The 18,582-nt window shown below is 40.6% G+C and overlaps 1 protein-coding gene across 4 annotated transcripts in view; it reads left to right on the forward strand.

The window, feature by feature from the left end:
- The window catches only part of FHIT (fragile histidine triad diadenosine triphosphatase), a 1,434,147-nt gene that overhangs the window by 610,526 nt on the left and 805,039 nt on the right, over nucleotides 1-18,582 (forward strand). The window lies entirely within an intron of this gene.

The following is an 18,582-nucleotide window of genomic DNA, read 5'->3' on the forward strand; positions in this document are numbered from 1 at the left end:
TTTCTTTAGTGCTCTTTTAAAAAAGGTGATATTCTTCTTTTCATCAATTTTCTAGAATCCTTCCTTTCCAATGATTTTCACTACATCCTACAATGGATTTAACAGCCAAGAAATCCCCTTTCTCATTTTTTACCATTAAAATGATTGTCTTAAAGAACATTTGTTAAAATGAAAGGCATGTAGGATATCTCAGTTGCCTCAACATGGGGATCCAAACTCTGTGAAAAAACATTTTAAACTGTTTTTTTAAATGACATAAGATTTCTAAATTAAATGACAAACCCTAGAGAAAATATTTTCCCCCAAATAATTCCTGTCAGCTCAATTCTTGTTTCAAATTGTTGTTTTAGCAGAAATTGTCACTAACATTGTTTTACTTGCCACTTTACAAATATCTCCAGAGAAGTCATCTCTCTAGCTTCAGAGGCTGCCCGGAATCATCGTTCCAGCCTCTCTTTGTAAAGCCCTTTTATTTGGATGGCCAACCTTTGGATTCAGGGGCAGACTCAGTAATAGTTGCATGTAAAAACTCTAATCAATTGGCAGCATTAATGGGAGACTAGAAGCTGGGGCCCAATTTTTGTCTGCTTTGGCTGGAGAACTACATTCTCTGGGTAATGAGCTTGAACTCATGCACCTGGTTATGTCTTTGAGCTCAAGCTCATATGAAATGCATGATGGAGGTTCTAAAGAAAGGATTCCCACAGAAAAATGGTTTTGTAGAGTCGATTGCTATTTTCTTCTGCAGAATCTACAGCCTGTCGGAGAGCATGGTTGTTTTTTTTCTTCCTATTATGTATTACAAAACTTGATGATAAAGTGTTTTGAATTTGCAATAGACTTGTTTCTATGTGTTAGCAAGTTTAAGATAGCAGGGAGTCAGCAGAGCCTCAAGCACATTGGAACTGAGAGGCAAGTATAAGAGAGATTGCTTTTAACTTAAAGATCTGTATATAATGGTGCCTGTTAAACCTAAGCTCTAATGGTGCCATTCCCTAAAACTTTACAGTGGTGCTATGGATTTTCCTATCAAGTGGCACAAGACGTTGTGTAATTTCTTACTGACGTAACACTTCATTTGCTTTGGAATCATTTCATTTTTCGTAAGTGGTTTCCAGACTCCCCGTTCTTTCTCTGATTTTTTTTTTGCCTTATCCTAAATGGTTATTGGACAACTGAAAATGATTAAATGATTATGGACTCATATTTTTCTCTGGAATGGCATGGGTGGTAGTGGTGAGGTGTGATTTTTAAGGGAAGTGATATTTTTGGAGCAGGCTGAAAATGTCCTGCTTTCAGTTGGATTGAGTTCAACCCGAAATTTCATTTCCTCAGTGACTATGGCAGTTCTTCAGTGTAGCTTGGCTTTGTTAGAGGGAAAGCAGTTGCAATAAGGTAATGTCTTGAATCCTCTGTGATTGGGGAAAAAAAACCATGACAGCAGTATTCCCAGCAGGGGAATGACTAGTACAGCATCAGGGTTAACTATAAAAATGACCTTAAAAATTCCAGGTCCAGAGACTATCCTTCAGTTGCTAGCTCTGTGGCTGGTAGTCTACTGATATTCTTTGGCCATTTTGTGTTGAAAGGTGATTATGGCTGTCACAGTGCTAAGGCTAGCTCACAGAGCTGGCTGATGACAGCATCAACCATGAAACAAAAATGGCACAGGCCAGAGTGTGGGCATGGTGACAGAGTGGAAAGGAGGCTGACAGCATTGTGGGTAGCAGCAGATGGCTAACCAGTGATTGAGATGGCACCCAGAATGAATTGGGGAAATGGCAGGAAATGTATGAGATATTCTGGGGAGGGGAAAGCCTGGCAGGATGTCGAGACCACCAGACAAGCCAGGGAGGAAGCAAGGCAGTTAATAAAATCCAATGAGGAAAGAGCTGTTGTTAGAATGCCCCTGAAACCATTCCATATTCCATTTCTGAACATGACTCCGAGGCTTTCAGGTCTGATGCTTCTAATTGGTGAAACGTTACCGCGCCACTCTAATACTCCACTTCTTCTAGAACATGAAAAGTCCCTGGACCTGCTCATCCTTTACTTGTGCCACAGTGAGCTGCCAGGAACTGCCATTCCAAGTTAGCCTATACCTACAGTCTCTCTGAAAGCTGTGGCTGGAATGGGACAGAATGTGTTCAACTTGGAAGAAGGGGAGAATGTAAAGTGGCTGCTCTGCTCAGTTCCTCCTAAATGTTCCCCTTTAAACCAATGGGCAACCTTCCCATACCTCCAGACAATGTGCATCCACACCTCTTTATGCTTTCCTAACTTGTCCCATTACACACCAGTTGCCACAGTCATTTGCCACTGCCTGTTGCTGCATCCAACCTTCCCTTCTCTCCTCCAGCTCGTTTCTCCTTTTCAAGTCCCTGGATCCTAGCAACTCAGAGTAGTGGCCCAGCTGTCTCCCACCCCATTCAACCTTATGTTACAACACATAGCCCTTTATGTATGCTGTCATTTGGCAGATACTCAGTGTTCCTCTGCTACCTGCTGCTGATTCTACCTGACTCTTACCCTCTCTCTGTCATTCATTAAATAGTATTTATTCAGCCCCTACTCAGTGAGTACTGTACTAGGCATTTGAAACAGTGCCTACCTTCGAAGCACTTACAATGCCTATTCCCTACTGCTTCACCAATCCTATCCCAATTTGGTCAGCACACTGACCCACACATCTTATCAGAATGATTGCCAACTGGGTTTCTAGTGATTGTTTTTTGAGGGTATGAGTGTTACATTTTTAGATTTGTTTCAAATTCCTTGACATGTATTTTGGTCAGGATTAGGTTATCAACATTTAGGGGAAATACTCTCTAATTGCAGATACAATCATAAATATTTTCTCCCCATTCAAAAAAAAAATTGCCATTATGGTTTTGTTCATTGAAAGAGAATCTTGGGAGTGTAAAGGTTCATATGTTAGTTGTTACAATTTACTAGCATTTGGACTATTACTGTTAATAATTAATGAAATGGCCATTAGAGTCTGAACTTTCCTGACCTATAGATCTTTAATCATCAATGATGTTAGTTCAGTTAGCATAATGCTTTTTTTTTTCTAACCTGTCAGAAATCACTGGAGGATATTCTGATTGTGTTGATAGAAATTTAAAATTATGTAGCTTTATAAGATTGTTCCAGGGGTAAATATATATGTTTGTGTAATATGTATAAATATATATATATAGCATTGGGTTGGCTTCACTCTTATTTAATGTTTGGGTTATTTTTCTGTTTTTAAATTGTTGCTGGACTATTGCTTTAATTGTTACCTGATTTAAAACCATCCTGTGCTTTATCCTCAATCTCACCTGTTTTGCCACCAAACCCTTGCCGACATCCTCTCTCTGACCTGGAACTCCCTCTCCTTTCATACCTGACGGAACACCACTCTCCCCATCTTCAAAGCCCTCCTAAAATCAGATCCCCTCCAAGAGACCTGCCCTGGCTAAGCTTTGATATTTACCCCACCCATAGCCCCTCAGGACATATTATATACATAGTCTCATACTCAGCAACGATTGTCTCTATCTGTTGCCGAATTGTACATTCCAAGTGCTTAGTACAGTGCTCTGCACATAATAAGTGCCCAATAAGTACCATTGAATGAATGACTCCCCATTTTTAATTAACTTTAATGTGTACCTCTCCCACTAGCCTGTAAGCTCCTTGAGGGCAGGGATCATGTCTACCACCTCTATTATATTGTCCTCTTCCAAGTACCATGATTTTCACATGACACGCACCCAAATTGAGTGTTTGACTTTGTGCCATAGAGAACAGCGTGGCTCAGTGGAAAGAGCCCGGGCTTGGGAGTCAGAGGTCATGGGTTTGAATCCCGGCTCTGCCACTTGTCAGCTGTGTGACTGTGGGCAAGTCACTTCACTTCTCTGTGCCTCAGTTACCTCACCTGTAAAATGGGAATTAACTGTGAGCCTCACGTGGGACCGCCTGATTACCCTGTATCTACCCCAGTGCTTAGAACAGTGTTCGGCACATAGTAAGTGCTTAACAAATACCAACATTATTATTTTTATTTCTTTGGGATGTAATAATCTCTTCTGCAGAGATAGTTTTTTGCAAATGAAAATGAGATACAGCAGTATATATATTTTTACTGTAGAGATCTATGCATGTTAAAGTATGGATAAATTCATTCAATTGTATTTATTGAGTGCTTACTGTGTGCAGAGCACTGTACTAAGCACATGGAAAGTACAATTTGGCAACAAATAGAAACAAGTCCTACCCAACAATGGGCTCACAGTCTAGAAGGAGGGAGACAGACAACAAAACAAGTAGACAGGCATCAATAGCATCAATATAAATAGAATTATAGATATATACACATCATTAATAAATAGAATAATAGATATGGATACAGATAATAATGATATTTGTTAACACTTACTATGTGCCAAGCACTGTTCTAAGCACTAGGGTAGATACAAGATAACCAGGTTGCCTCAAATGGGCTCACAAACTCAATCCCTATTTTACAGATGAGGTAACTGAGGCACAGAAAAGTTAAGTGACTTGCCCAAAGTCACATAGCTGATGAGGCAGACCTGGGATTAGAACCCACGACCTCTGACTCCCAAGCCTGTACTCTTTCCACTAAGCCACGATCTGTCCCTGCAAGGAGAAGCAGCGTGGCTCAGTGGAAAGAGCACGGGCTTTGGAGTCAGGGCTCATGAGTTCGAATCCCAGCTCTGCCACTTGTCGGCTGTGTGACTGTGGGCAAGTCACTTAACTTCTCTGTGCCTTAGTTCCCTCATCTGTAAAATGGGGATTAAGACTGTGAGCCCCACGTGGGACAACCTGATTCCCCTATGTCTACCCCAGCGCTTAGAACAGTGCTCGGCACATAGTAAGCGCTTAACAAATACCAACATTATTATTTCATTCAGTCAATCGTATTTATTGAGTGCTTACTGTGTGCAGAGCATTGTACTAATCGCTTAGCACTTTGATCTGTGATTAAGGGATTCATGCCTTCCAGAGCATTACTTGTCTGCAGCTTTCACAGAACAGACCAGACCTGAGCAAAAGTTTTCATGAGGTTTGGACATGGGCAGTAGTTAAATCATTTTGCCCTCTGGCTAAGATTGCTCCTGGCTGTAATGTTGTACTTGTTATTCTGTCCCCAGTGCCATTTTTGTTTCTCTCTATTATCAAAGTCTTTTCAAAGCCTCTTTTCCAAGATAGGTTCCCCACTTGTGTATGCTGCAGGGTAAGATGATCTGTTTCCTGCTATTGTCTTTCAGATGCTCTCTCTAAGGTCACCCATGACCTCCTTCTTGCCAAATCCAATGGCTCCTACTCCATTCTGATCCTCCTTGACCTCTCTGCTGCCTTTGACACTGTCGACCATCCCCTCCTCCTCCATACCTTATCTCACCTTGGCTTCACGGACTCTGTCCTCTCCTGGTTCTCCTCTTACCTCTCTGGCCGATCATTCTCGGTCTCCTACGCTGGAGCCTCCTCCCCCTCCCATCCTTTAACTGTTGGAGTTCCTCAAGGGTCAGTTCTTGGCCCTCTTCTGTTCTCCACTTACACTCACTCCCTCGGTGAACTCATCCGCTCTCACGGCTTTGACTACCATCTCTATGCAGATGACACGCAGATCTACATCTCCGCCCCTGTCCTCTCCCCCTCCCTTCAGGCTCGCATCTCCTCCTGCCTCCGGGACGTCTCCACCTGGATGTCGGCCCGCCACCTAAAACTCAACATGAGCAAGACTGAGCTCCTCATCTTCCCTCCCAAACCCGGTCCGCTCCCAGACTTCTCTATCACCGTGGATGGCACGACCATCCTTCCCGTCCCGCAGGCCCGCAATCTCGGTGTCATCCTTGACTCGTCCCTCTCGTTCACCCCACACATCCTGTCACCAAGACCTGCCGGTTTCACCTCTACAATATCGCCAAGATCCGCCCTTTCCTCTCCACCCAAACGGCTACCTTACTATTACGGGCTCTCGTTATATCCCAGCTAGACTACTGTGTCAGCCTTCTCTCTGACCTCCCTTCCTCCTCTCTCGCCCCGCTCCGGTCTATTCTTCACTCCGCTGCCCGGCTCATCTTCCTGCAGAAACGATCTGGGCATGTCACTCCCCTTCTTAAACAACTCCAGTGGTTGCCTATCGACCTCCGCTCCAAACAAAAACTCCTCACTCTAGGCTTCAAGGCTCTCCATCACCTTGCCCCTTCCTACCTCTCCTCCCTTCTCTCTTTCTACCGCCCACCCCGCACGCTCCGCTCCTCTGCCGCCCACCTCCTCACCGTCCCTCGGTCTCGCCTATCCCGCCGTCGACCCCTGGGTCACGTCCTCCCGCGGTCCTGGAACGCCCTCCCTCCTCACCTCCGTCAAACTGATTCTCTTTCCCTCTTCAAAACCTTACTTAAAACTCACCTCCTCCAAGAGGCGTTCCCAGACTGAGCTCCTCTTCCCCCTCTACTCCCTCTGCCATCCCCCCTTTACCTCTCCGCAGCTAAAGCCTCATTTTCCCCTTTTCCCTCTGCTCCTCCACCTCTCCCTTCCCATCCCCACAGCACTGTACTCGTCCGCTCAACTGTATATATTTTCGTTACCCTATTTATTTTGTTAATGAATTGTACATCGCCTTGATTCTATTTAGTTGCCATTGTTTTTACGAGATGTTCTTCCCCTTGACGCTGTTTAGTGCCATTGTTCTTGTCTGTCCATCTCCCCCGATTAGACTGTAAGCCCGTCAAACGGCAGGGACTGTCTCTATCTGTTGCCGACTTGTTCATCCCAAGCGCTTAGTACAGTGCTCTGCACATAGTAAGCGCTCAATAAATACTATTGAATGAATGAATTGTTATGCAACATTTTTTGAAATTTTGTTCATTGCATTTTACCAATTCTTATCTCAAGCCTGTTTACACCATTTAAACTCACCATAGGTCCACTGTTTGGGTATCTTGTCATCCATTCCCCTCATGAAAGGTCGATATTCAGTGTTTGAGCATTGCTTCATTGCTAATGGATTAACTAAATTCCAGGTTCTTACAATTTGTGATTCCATCTTACCATTTTATGTTGTGTATTTCCTGTTAGCAGCATTGATGAAACTGCTCTAGAAGTCATAGCTTCTGACTGGTGTGTCCTGGTCTCATGCATCAGTGGAGACTAGGCTGCCTAGATAGCAGAATTCAGTGATTGTATTCAGCTCTGTGTATATGGTTCGCTAAGTAAAGAAGTCACATAACCTTGGTCTTGAAACTAATTGTCACTCCATTAGAGCTTTCCTGATTCCAAGAAATGGTTCACAATCATTGGCTTATCATCTCACATGTATGCTTTCAGAGCACAGGCACAGAGCACAGAGCAAATGGGAGCTCTTATGGTAGCAATTCAAGGATTTGTGGTGATGCTTTAAACTGTTGAGTTGGAAGAGTTTTTCAGAAGACCAGAATAATTTTCTAATACTAGTCTCCCAATTCCTTGTTACATTCTCTAGCATGGTTGCACATTGCCTGCTGTTATAACTTTGAAATAGACTAGGAGACAAATGTTTATTTTCTACTTGTGAATATCATAATGTGGCTGTACACACTGGTCTAAACAAGGAGCAAGATATTCCCAAAACATACTTTTCCAAAGTATCCTAAATTCAGTCAGCCTTTCTGAAAAAATTTCAAAATGAATGCTTTTAGACTCAGAAGCCATAAGCTTCATGTGCTGAAGGTTGGGGCTGCTTAGTTGTATAACTCCAGACTAGGACCAAAGTTAGAAGTTTTGTATAATCTACAGAAGATGCATGAGTAGAAATTTCAGTCAGGACCCAGTTGATAACTTTACAAAGGCCCCAGTAATCATTCCAGTACCAATTTGCAAATAAGATAATGTGCAAATATGAGATTTGATTAATATTACAAATTGGGAAGAATTGGAACAAGTTTAAAGCTGCAAATGCCCACCTTTTTTTTCTGATTACCAGAAAGCATTAATCATATCCATGCTGGCATAACCATCTGAAAATTTGCTTGGTTGAAAAGGCTGGAAAAAGGTTTAGGCTAAAAATAACCCCTGCTACCTCACCTTGACTTCCATTTTAAGCCAGACATAGTTTAAGCAGAAGGAAATACATTACTCATGTGGAGCTCTTTTTTCTGGTGTGGTCCTGGGATTTGATCAGAAGCACACCGCACAGCAGCACAAGAAGCTGAAATTGGAGCCTTTCCTTAGGAGGTCAGCCCCAGGCCTAGGGGGAAAAGGCTGCTCTGTATTATTGGCAGAGGAACCAGTCTCCTCCAAGAATGTCCCTAAAGCTTCTGAAAAAATGTAAGTTAAACCAGCCCATTTGCATTATGGGTTTTTTAGTTTTGTGAAGAAGCAGCGTGGTTTAGTGGAAAGAGCCCGGGCTTGGGAGTCAGAGGTCGTGAGTTCTAATCCAGGCTCCACCACTTATCAGCTGTGTGACTTTGGGCAAGTCACTTAACTTCTCTAGGCCTCAGTTACCTCATCTGTAAAATGGGGATTATGACTGTGAGCCCCAGGTGGGACAGCCTGATTATATTGTATCTACCCCAGCACTTAGAACAGTGCTTGGCCCATAGTAAGCGCTTAACAAATACCACTATTATTATTCCTTTAATCCATTTCTCCTGCCAGGGCTGTGGAAGAGCAGTTTGGAGAATACTGCTTCAGCCCTCTAAAAACATTCCACAGTTTTTCCTCTCATGAAATATTAGGAAAATATCCTAATAATAATTCGATACTAACAGGAAACTTTTCAGTTTCCAGCTTATCTTTGTAAAGGTGCTAATATTTGGTATTATTTCATTATTTAATGAATCATATCTAAATTGTTCATATCAGTGGTCATTGTGTGGTTTAGTGAGATGCAGCGTGACTTAGTGGTAAAATCCCAGACTTGGGAGTCAGAGGAAGAGGGTTCTAATTCCGGCTCTGCCACTTATCAGCTTTGTGACCTTGGGCAAGATACTTAACTTCCCTGTGCCTCAGTTCCCCCATCTAGAAAATGAGGATTATGATTGTGAGCCCCACGCGAGACAAACTGATTACCTTGTATCTACCCCAGCGCTTAGAACAGTACTTGGCACATAATGCTTAACAAATACCATTATTATTATTATTTTACTATTTTTGTCTCACACAAAAATATTTTTGGATTTTGGCATGTTGTGTTGTAATACTTACAATCACTGTTGGAACTTTCATAGTGTGTCTTTTTGAGAACCTCTACACACCCTTAAGCCCAAGAGCAGTAATGACCAAAAATTGCCATTAATTGCTGAAAATGTCTATGTTCAATATGACTGTATTCAGTAGCATCCAGTTTAAATTAGTGCGCTTCTCATGGCCCACCATCTCTTTCAATGGTAGTTGGCTAATTCTGTCACATGTCCTCCAACCTCTGGCATCTTCTTTCTTTTCTTGAGCATTTCCACCGATTAATTTCCTAATTGTACCTGGGATCCTCCTGCTAGACTCAATCCTATTCTCAAACACTCTGACTACCAATAGATTTCTGGGCAACAAAAATTTTTTTACTTCATTGTAAAGGATCTATCATTTAAAAAAATACCTTTTTACCTTGAAAATTTTTCCCCCCCTCTTAATTGTAAGAAATGGAATTCAATGTAGGGGATTTGGCAGTTCTTGCATAGAGCTTATTGCTAATTAGAACCTGGAATTTTCAGATTAAGAAAAGAATCAAAATTGGCATGTTGTCCTCCTAATTGATGGGTTTTAGACTTAATCATATACCAAAGGGTCTTAACTCAGAATCAGGAGTCTGGCAGTTGGTACTTGATTAGCACTAGGTTATGTAGGTCAAGTTATGTGAATTTCCATGCTAAAGGTTCATCATCTGTAACTTGAGAATTTGCTATTCTTCAATATTTAGTAGAGTATATTAATTAACTTTCCAAAACTGAAGGGGTCAAAAGAGCTGCAAATAGCAAAACCACAACATTCTCACAAATGATATCTATGTCCTACACGATCCCAGATATGAGTCTGCATGTCCCTTTAAAATGAGAGAATCAAGAACATCAATCAGTCCACTACATACAGAGATCATGAGGATTACTCATGATGCTCATGGAAAGCAGCATGGTGTAGTGGATTAGAGCATAGGCCTAGGAATCAGGTCATGAGTTCTAATTCCCCTCTGCCACTTGTTTGCTGTGTGGCCTTGGGTAAGTCACTTCACTTCTCTGTGCACCTCAGTTACCTCATCTGTAAAATGGGGATTAAGACTGTGAACTCCATGTGGGACAGGGACTGTGTCCAACCTGATTTACTTGTATCTACCCCAGCAATTAGTAAGTGCATAAGAAAAAACACAATTATCACTATTATTTAATATTGCTATTCTCCTACTAAAGGATTCATTATCATTATTATTGAGGACCATATGTTATCTGAGAGAAACCTCATTGAAAGGCATAGTCCTGTTTCCTCCCCATTAAATGCAGACAAGTGAAAATTGCAGACTATCATATCAAATTTTGGGAGACTTTTCCGGCCAAATTCCATTTGTGCCTTGCAGGTTTCCCTGAAAGAAGCTTTTCGCAGCATGGTGTAGTGGATAGAGCACAGGCCTGGTAATCAGAAGATCCTGAGTTCTAATCCCGGTTCTACCACTTGTCTGCTCTGTGACCATGGGCAAGTCACTTCACTTCTCTGTGCCTCAATTACCTCATCTGTAAAATGGAGATTGAGACTGTGAGCCCAACATGGGACCGGGGCTGTGCCCAAATCGATTTGCTTGTATACACCCCAGTGCTTAGTGCAGTGCTTAACAAATATCATTATTATTAATATTATTATATACAATAAGGGAAGAAGGTTAGCTCCTAGCTTTAATTACAGATGTATAGTTTCTCTAAAAATGAATAGGAATTTTTTTTTTGCTAGATCCCTTGCCTAAGGAAATATTGGGATTCACTGGAAATTTTGTATCTTAATTTGGAAATGTTAACTTTATTTTCTTCATTTGTATTGGTCTATACATTCTCTAGGTGGGTAGGCAGGTGAGAAATCTGCACTTTCTATCCATTTTGGATGTGGGGAGGATACTGGGACAGTGGCCACAGGTCCATTGAACTGTTTTCTCTCATCCAAGGCATCTTTGGTATTTAGTGTCTTGCAAAGAATGGGTGCAATTGGGCCCCTGGCCCCCTCCTCTCCCTCCTTCTCTCTTCTCCTCCCCTTCCCCCCCACCCCAAACACACACATGATGCCTGGGGACTGGGAATTATCTTTTTTTTTTTTTTTTAACTGTAAGCAGTTAAAATAGGGTCCATTTCCTCTATGTAGGTGATTAATTCTCTGAATGATTCTTGATTTTTTAAAGTCAAAATCAATAAAGATGACTGAATCTTAGTCAATTTCAAAGCTGGATACACTGCTGTCGTTAATAACATCAACATTATGTATACTACAATAGCAGGTTCCATGAATAGCAGGATCCATTTTCCCTTAGATTTGACATAAATTGGTATAATGGACAAAATGAATGAATCAGCACAGCAAAAAAAAATTGCCATGGAAAATGGTCTGTGATGAAAGGACTGATGCCATTTAAGACAATGAAAGTGTGTGAGGCAAGTCAGTTGCCAGATGAATAAAAGTGGCAGATAATGAAACAAGATGGGGTCATGATAAAAGTTATTGATAACCAAGATACAAGGCAAAAGATAATGGAATCTGTCTACTGTGGGTGTGTATACATAATCCATTAGGTATATACACACACATAAATATATATATACGCCCTGTTGATTTTTCTATAGCCTTGCCTTTAGTGGGAAAAACACAATTCTGGAAATCAGCAGAACTGTGTCCTGGTTTTGGCTTTACAACTGGAAGAATTCCTGCTGGGACTGTGCGATCAGTATTGAAGGTTTATACTCTATTTCTTTAATGTGTAATTCATTTTAATTGTCTCTGAGGTATGAAAATCCATCAACTGTTTTTTGTTAAACACTTACTGTGTGCAGAGCACTGTACTAAGCCCTCAGAAGAGTACAGTGTAACAGTTGATAGGTACATTCTCTCTCTACAAGGAGCTTACCATCTAGAGGGGGAGAAAGGCATTAATATAAATTACAGATAGGATATGTGCATAAGTGCATAGAGAAGTAGCATGGCCCAGTGGATAGACTATGGGCCTGGGAGTCAGAATGACCTGGGTTGTAATCCTGGCTCTCCCACTTGCCCAAGGTCACACAGTAGACAAGTCACTTAATTAATCCCTCTGTGTAACTGAGGCACAGAGAAATTAAGACTCTCAGCCTCATGTCGGGCAAGGATTGTGTCCAGCCTGATGTGCTTGTATCTACTCCAGTGCTTAGTACAGTGCCTGGCACATAGTAAGCACTTAACAAATACCATAAAAAAGTGCTATGGAGCTGATGGTGGCGTGAATAAAGGGTACAAATCCAAGTGCAAGAATGATACAGGAAGTAGAGAAAGTAGGTGAAATGAGGGCTCTTGGGTGAGATGTGATTTTAGTAAGACTTTGAAGGTAGGGAGAATGCTTGTCAGCTCTGAAGGGGCAGGGAGTTCCAAGCCAGAGGCAAGATATGGGCAAGGGTTCGGCAACAAGATAGATGCGATCAAGATACAATGTGAAGGTTGGCATTAGAAGAGCAAAACAAGCATGCTAGCTTCTAGTAGGAAATCAGCAAGGCATGATAGGAGGGGGAAAGGTGGTTGAGGTCTTTTAAAACTGAGTGATTTTTTGTTTTAACTGTAAACAGTTAAAATAAGTTCCATTTCCTCTATGTAGTTGATTAATTCTCTAAATGATTTTTGATGTTTAAGTCAAAATCAATAAAGATAACTGAATTTTAGTCAATTTCAAAGCTAGATACATTATCTCATAACATAAATACAATGTATACTAAAATAGGTTTCTCTTGATATAAAATGTAATCTCCTTGTGGACCTCTATTGCTTTGTAGAGCTTTGCTTTGAGAAGCAGCATGGCTCAGTGGAAAGAGCACGGGCTTGGGAGTCAGAGGTCTGGGTTCAAATCCTGCCTCTGCCACTTGTCAGCTGTATGACTGTGGGCTAGTCACTTAATTTCTCTATGTCTCAGTTACTTCATCTGTAAAATGGGATTAAGACTGTGAGCCTCACATGGGACAACCTGCTTACCCTGTATCTACCCCAGTGCTTAGAACAGTGCTCTGCACATAGTAAGCACTTAACAAATACCAACATTATTATTGTAAATTTTACAAGTGCTTAATATTGTGCTCTGACCTCCATCTTCAACTGCTTACTCTCCAGTGGCTTCCCCACTGCTTTCTAATATGCCCAAGTCTCCCCTATTTAAAAAAAAAAAACGCTCGACCCCATGGCTCCCTCCAATTTTCACTTCATATCCCTCGTACCATTCTTCTCCAAACTCCTTGAGTGAGTTGTCTGCACCCACTGCCTGCATTTCCTCTCCTCCAATTCTCTCCTTGACCCCCTCCAATCTGACCCCCCACCCCCACCACCCCCACACATATTCATTCCATGGAAACTGCCCCCTCAAAGGTCACCAATGATCTTGCCAAATTCAAAGCTTAACATATCCAAAACAAAACTCCTTGTATTCCCATCCTAACACTGCCCTTCTCCAGATTTTCCCATCACTATAAACAGCAACACCATCCTCCTCGTCTCACAGGTCCATAACCTTGGCATTATCCGCGACTCATCTCTCTCATTCAGCCCACAGTCTGTCACCATCCCTTCCTATCTTGCCTTGCTCTAGCTTGATCTTCCTGGCCTATCAAATGTATGTAGTAGTATGTCCAAAACAGAATTCCTTATTGTGTCAAGGTGAACCAGGGCAAAGGTCAAAATGCAATCCCATGACTGCCTGAGCTAGCCAGGTGGAACTCAAAAGCACTGCTCCATGACCAGAACTGCTAGACATCCCAGTCCAGGAATGTGGAAGAAGGTATCCCTCACTTCTGTGCCATCCAAATAAGCTATGGAGGAGCAGGGGAGCATTGGAGATTAGAGATGTGGAATCCAGGAGCCTAGATGGTTGTGTGTTGCCTCTGGCCACAGTGTGGAATGCCCGCTCTTTCTCTGTAACCAGGGTATTAAATGAATAGCTGTGGGACAGATGAGTGTCCCGCTGAGCGATTGTGGGGCTGGGGGCTAGGTGTTTTGCCATGTGAGGGAAAGCACATAAGTTTATTCCTCCCAAGAGGGAAGCGTTCATGGGGCAAGACTGAGGTGCTTTGCCATGTGCGAGTACATGAAGAAGTGTATTCCTCTCAGGAGGAAAAGCTTTAGTTTGAGTAGATGCAGGACATCGTAGAGCACAGGGTGCCATATTAAAATAAGTGTATTCCTCCCGAAAGAGAAGTTCAATTTGCATCATGTGAATAAGTGTAGTCTTCCTGAGAGGGAAGTTCAATTTGCCACATGGAATAAACTTTGCATAGTTCTGCCTTTCTGACTCCAGTCTCTCACTTTTGCCACGCTGATCCTCCAATTCATCCTTGAGTGACAGGTGACACTTACTTTCCCACCGAAGCCTTTTAGATACCCCCACCATCCCCTATCTCACAAGTGCAAAACCTTGGCATTATCCTCAACTCATCTATCACATTCAACCCACTTATTCAAGCAATCAATTGTATTTATTGTGCTTTTATTTTGTGCAAAGCATTGTACTAAGCTACTAGACAAGTAGGTTACAGTTTGGAAGCAGTCAGGAAGGGGGCAAATGTTTTGATAAGGTGTGAAGGGATGGGCTCGAAGATGCAGGTGGAGTGGGTAGATTTTGAGAGGTGGCGGGGGATCTCTTGAGATCCTGTTGGGAAAAATGGGATAGTTAAAGAAGGGGCATTATTCAAATTAAGGGAACGTAATAGATGTGTGTCTCTGGTGCTTGAAATTTAATGTTTCTAAAGAATTCAGTGCTTCTGAAGAAGTGGAGAATTTCATCCATTAATTCTGTTTGCATACCAATTGCAGTTATTTCATGCAGGGCATACTCTACCATTATGAGAAAAAGTATAAACTGGGAATGTTGGCTGTATTTGTTCTAATGTAGAGATGACAGCCTGTTTTCAGGGTACTTTGGTGACTTTAAATCATGAATTCTGATCTATTTGTAAACACACATTTACTGTAGTCTTTTGAAAGTGAATTGGTTTCTCAAATACGGATAAAGTCCCTCTCATTGAGATTGATATAAATCAGGGACTGAGGTATAAAATACTAAATTAATGTAGAGTATCAAGGTTTTTGGATTGTTTTCCCTATTCAAACAACATTGAATTTTGACTGAAACTTTGAAATGTTTGGAACTTAGATTAACGTATTAATATGGTAGAGCAATTTATAACTTCAAGAAAAGTTTAAAATGATCTTCAACCATTTCTAAATGCTAAAATCTGTTACTTGAAAATGAATTCTCTGACATTTACAGAACCCTCCAAGAAGTGTCTAATAAAATAGGTCTACAATATAAGCCTCCCTTATAAAATATAAAAAAGGTTTTTCTATTACATTTTGATTGACAGAGGCCTTTCTGTATTATGTAAATTTTAAATTTAATCTGTTTGTTAATGCTGAATTAATGCTATCATTGAAGAAAAAATCAACTTTATTGGGGAACCATTTCATATTTCACTTGAACAACTATAAGCCTGTGGTGAACATCTCTGTTGAGTACCTATTACATATTTTCTCACAAAGCTCTGGCCTTAGATTTCTGGACTGGGTGGTGTCACCTGGGTGGCCTCTCCTCTCTCCTCTGCCTAGTTGCCTAAGAATTATGTCTGTATGCTCTCTGCGTGACTGCTGGTAATGGAGAAGGTGACATCTGTCTCCATTAAGGCAGTTTTTTCTCTTTTCTGGGAACATCTTGGAGTACTGAAACCATTCCATGAATTTGCATGCAAACATGACCTCATTTAGTAGAGTGATACCTTGCTTAGAGGCAAACAATTTTAAAAAGGAGAAGAAAAGGAGCTTCTCCTACCCCTGGCCATGGTGTATTTGTCCCCTTTAGCAGTTGTTTGATCTATGCAAAATGGGCTTGGGCTGGACCACATAGACCACCACTTGTGTGGACGCAGCAGATAAACATGAGATGCATGTCAGTTCAATTCTGAACATCTGTTTAATAAATTGACTGTATTTAATTCATCGTAGATATTTGTAACCAACAACATTTTTTCCTATGTTTAAATGGGCAAATTCTGGAATATGAATCTCCTTAGAGGCTCTTGGACTTAATTCCTCATTTTTCTCCTAATCATTTCATTATTTGTGTATATTCCCATGTGTGTAGCGCTATCTGCCCTTTATATTTGAAGATAATGCTAGTGACAGATTTTTATCATTGGATGTGGTTGATGAATCAATGGGGAGGCATAATCCTTTCAACATCATTTGCAAATGTAAAGATCAACCCTTGTTGCACTGATGCAGTTATTACCCACAATACATGATACTGCTTTTGTTTCTCCCTCTTATCACAATTTTCCAAAGGCATCTGCTTTAAGACATTTGACAGCTGCATATCCAGCTGCCTTATCTACCTTCTGTTGCTCTCTCCCAACTGTACATAGTTGTTCTTGTTATCAGTATTATGGTATTTGTTATGAGCTTTTTCAAGCACTGTTCTAAGCTCTGGGGCAGAGAAAAAATCATCAGGTCAGACACAGTCCCTGTCCCATGTGGGGCTTATGGATTAAGTAGGAGGAAAAAATAGGTATCAGATCCAAATTTTACAGAAGAGGAACTGAGGCACAGAGAAGTGAAGTGACTTGACCAAGGTCACACAGCAGACAAGTGGCGGAGGAGTCAAGATTAGAACCCATGACCTTCTGCCTCCCAGACCTGTAATCTATCCACTACGCCATGCTTGTTCCTTATATCCATTTGGTTTTATGCTGGTCCCCTAGAGCAGGGGATTAGAGCGATTGTGCACTTGTAGTTGTTTGGGAATTCTTTTTGTTTATTCTCCTCAACTGTTCTCCCCAATGAAGGTATGAGGTAACAAACATTACATCCATGCAGGACTACACTTTTTGTGATCTTGTTTTGGTACGTGATTTTGACTACTAAATGAGATGGATATTTAGTTGTCAAAGTATTAAGTGAAAAATGCTGCTTGAGGTGATCTTACTGCATATGATAGTTACTGCTATTTAAAATGTTTAAATATTACTACTTAGATATGTTTGTGTGTTCTTCAATTCCGTAAACCAAATGTCTGAAGCATTTTCTTATCTTGTCAACGTTCCAATGTTCCCTTCTGGAAGACAAGACTTGTAGGAAATTGAAAGGCACCTATAGTTGGTTAAGAAAATGAAAGAGTTGAGAGAGTTGACTGGGCATACGAAATGGGCATAAAAATGAAAATATTAAAAAAAAAAAATGGAGACAGAGATGGGAAAGGATTAAGAAATAGTCATGTCCTTGACTCAGGAATAAAAACCTATGGATTGGTTCAAAGCATAATTTTGTAACTACCACCTTAGTTACCTTCAATTAGTTCCATCAGATTAAAAGTATATACTAATTATTAATCAGAACAAATGAATCATATCAAACACTCAAATACAAAGGTAGTAAAAAATGACACTTTTTTTATATTTGCAAAAAATTTGATGGAACAGACTCTAGGATGACTACGAGCTGCATTTCATTTCTTCCATCATGGCCTTTGATTTCACAGAATGAATGTTATAAGTCTATGTTTTCCCCTTTTAAAGTCAATTTTTCATTACATTTTCCTGTATGTGACTCATTTTGTTGGAAAAATTTGTCTTATTTAAGATGGTTAAAGTAATTAATGAGTAATAAAGCAATTCTTATTTATGGCATGATAGTTTTACAGTTTGAGCCATAACTGAAAGGTCTTCATAAATTGATAAGTGGAAACTTCTCTTCCCTTTTGAAGAAAACCACAATATCTATTTAGTATGCCATTTTCCATCCATTTAGAGGGTGAATTAAGAAAATGAAAATGATTCCTGGAAGACTAGAAATATGGATTAACATTGTCTTTTGTCAATGTATACATGGAATGTCATCCATTATAAAGAAAATGTGTGAATAAATGTCCCAAGATACATGGCAACACAGTGTACTTCCTTCTGTTTCATATAAATGAATCAAAGATGAATATTTGGAAAGCAACATTTGTTTTCCATTTTGAAAATTTCACGTCAAGAATCTAAAAAATTATCTAGTCATATGTTTAATAAGAATTCTCTAGTGAATATTTGAGAAGACAGTATTTAATTGGTCTAATCAGTTTATAAATGATGAAGTTATATGACCAGAGGTGTGAATATTTTTCTTTCAAAATCTTTTTCCTTGTGCAACTTATACAACTGGTGATGAGGGTTTTTGGTTTTTTTTTAATGATTTCCCAATGTTAAATTCTCAAACTCTGGTTCGAAGCTGGGATGTCTTCTTTTCCTGAACACCAAATATTGTAGATTTACTAAGCACTTAACACTTTCAGTAGACCACTGGGGTGACAACTACTAAGAAAAGTTTGGCGTCTCTGAAAAGTTCAAGAAGCTCCTTGAAGGC

This window comes from Ornithorhynchus anatinus, chromosome X1, assembly GCF_004115215.2.
Source record: "Ornithorhynchus anatinus isolate Pmale09 chromosome X1, mOrnAna1.pri.v4, whole genome shotgun sequence".
Lineage (NCBI taxonomy): Eukaryota > Metazoa > Chordata > Mammalia > Monotremata > Ornithorhynchidae > Ornithorhynchus > Ornithorhynchus anatinus.